Source organism: Mus caroli, chromosome 9, assembly GCF_900094665.2.
Source record: "Mus caroli chromosome 9, CAROLI_EIJ_v1.1, whole genome shotgun sequence".
Lineage (NCBI taxonomy): Eukaryota > Metazoa > Chordata > Mammalia > Rodentia > Muridae > Mus > Mus caroli.
In genome coordinates, this window is record NC_034578.1 from 105,113,384 (window position 1) to 105,116,228 (window position 2,845).

Here is a 2,845-nt window from a genome sequence, read left to right on the forward strand (position 1 = left end):
CTTGGCTGGTAAACATTTTCTCCATCAATAACAACCTTTTCCTTTTTGGGAGAGTTGATAGGGTTTGTTTGTTTGAGACAGGGCTTCTCACTGTGTAGACCAGGTTGGACTTGAACTCAAGAGACCCAACTACCCCTGACTCTTGAATGCTGGGATTAAAGGTGTGCACTACCACCACCACCACTTGGCAAGAACCTTTTCAATACACCAGATACTCAATGTTCTCATTACTCTATATTTTCACATAAATTGTGACCAAATAACCAATGAAATGTAAAATGTAGGAATAATCTCAGTAGCAGCAATGTTTACAAGCTGAGGGCTTTGGTCATAATTGAGTTTAATATGTGTCCTGTGAGCAGTATAGCTCGCAGCATGTCGCCTAACAACTACACCATAATAGGGTACTGTGTACTATGTATCTGTGTACCACAAGCATTTGTGATACTGCAGAAGCCAGAAGGAGTCAAATTCTCAGGAGTGGAACTATAGATGGTGTGAGCCACCAGATGGATGCTAAGAATCAAACCTCAGTCCTTTGTAAGAACAGCAAGTGCTCATAATTGCTAAGCCACCTCTCTAGCTCCAAAGATTTGTTTTTAAAAATGTATTTATTATAATTATATGAGTACACTGTAGCTGTTTTCAGACATACCAGAAGAGGGCCTCATATCCTATTACAGATGGTTGTGAGCCACCATGTGGTTGCTGGGATTTGAACTCAGGACCTCTGGAAGAGCAGTCAGTGCTCTTAACCATGGCGCCATCTCTCCAGTCCAATGATTTTTTTTTTTTTTTAGATCATGTATATGTGTCCAAGTGTGAATATGTTCAGGTGCCCACAAAAACCAGAGGTGTGGGTCCTTCTAGAGCTTGAGAACCTGACATGGAGGCTGGGCATCAAACTTGGATCCTCTGCAAGAGCAGTACGGACGTGTTCCTAACCTGAGCCATGTTTCCAGCTTGGAATTCAGAGTTTTATTGAAAGAAAATTTGTTAAGTATAATACTGGGGTAACTCCTGGTGATAACAGTGTTGCTAAATACTTCCCAGTAAGGTATCTAAGACTCAAAACAAACTTACACTGCACTGGATGAAGCAGGTCTGCAATCCCAGGTACATGAGAGACTGGGTCAGATGAAGGAATTATAAATTCATGGCATACCTAAGCTACCGTTGAGTTCAGCAACAGCCTGGACAATGCTGTTCTCTGGTAGAGCAATTGCCTAGCATGTAGAGGGCTCCCCAAATGGCACAGAACCAACAATCCAACAACAACAAAAATGCTTGAGAAGTACATTCCCATTATATTAAAAAAAAACAAAAGACCCCTTGTGCAAGGCGGCCTTCATAGTACCAGAAGGTTGCTAGGGGGAAGGGCCACCAACACTCTTCCTCAGCCGTGAACCCTGTGCACTGTAGTAATGACTGGCATGGCAAGAGATGCCCCAGGGGTGCAACAGTGGCACAAGCAGATGGGAGTTACCATCTGTGTTCTGATTGGATTTGAGGCCTGCTTCCTAGGAGGAAACACATGTCTGGGACTGTAAATCAGGTCCAGGGAGTGCAAATATGATTAAGAGCCAGAGGACCAGGATGTGTGCTGCAAGATAATGTCTCTAGCTAGCCATATCAGAGAAATTGTGCCCCATAAAATAAGATTTCCTAAGCAAGACCTGCATAATGACATCAATTGACATGCTGATATAGATGGAAGAAATTTTTTAAGCTCCCACCAGCCCACCCACCTGCCAAGATGAACAGCTACAGATAATCAATGCCTGCTGAGAGAAATCAGTTTTCTCTGGGGAGTTCTCTGATAGCTTATTTAATCCCAAGTGTTTAGCCCTATACATTTACATATAAGCAATAAGTTGATTTTATATAAACTTACAGGGGCAGTTGTGAGCTGCCATGTGGGCAATGGGAACGAAACGAAGCCCAGGTCCTCTGCAAGAGCAGGAAATTCTCTAAAACACTGAGCCATCTCTCCAGCCCCCACTTTTATTTTTTAATTACATCAATTAGTATGTGTGCGCACATGAGCACCACAGCATTCATGTGGAGGTCAGAGGACAGCCTGGGGGTGAGGGATAATGCTCTCCTTATATCATGTGGATCCTGAGGACTATACTCAGGTTATCAAGATTGGTGGCACATGTTTTTATCTACTGAACTGTCTTGCCAACTCACAACCTAGATTCTCAAGATGGAGACTAGCTACCATGGGACTCCGAGTCCCAGGGAAATTCAACTGAAACCTTCCCAGGCCTTTAAGTTTTTCATAATTATCATCGAATCTGTTGGGGTCTTGACAACATGAAGAACTGAAAACCAGGACAAAATTTTGCCTATGAGCCACTAGAATCTGGACATTGAGTTGTTTTCTAAGTGTGTGGATATAAGGTGATGCCCCAATAGTCTCAAGTGCTCTGGTAATGATGTTTATGCTTACTGTTGCTGTTATTTCAAGTGAAATTCACACATCTTAGTATTTGTAATGGCTATTCCTGGTTGTCAACTTGACTATATCTGGAATGAACTACAATCCACAATTGGAAGGCTCACCTGTGATCCAAATCTTGAGGCTGAGAGATACAAGTTTCTCACCAGGATCTTGGCACGGAGATGTTGAGGCATAGTGGCTATGAATCCCAGGAGACTAAGGCAGGGAGATCTCTGAGTTCAAGATCAGCCTGGGACAAAACAAATCCCAGATCCAGCCAGGCGTGGTGGCGCACGCCTTTGATCCCAGCACTTGGGAGGCAGAGGCAGGCGGATTTCTGAGTTCAAGGCTGGCCTGGTCTACAAAGTGAGTTCCAGGACAGCAAAGGCTACACTTAGA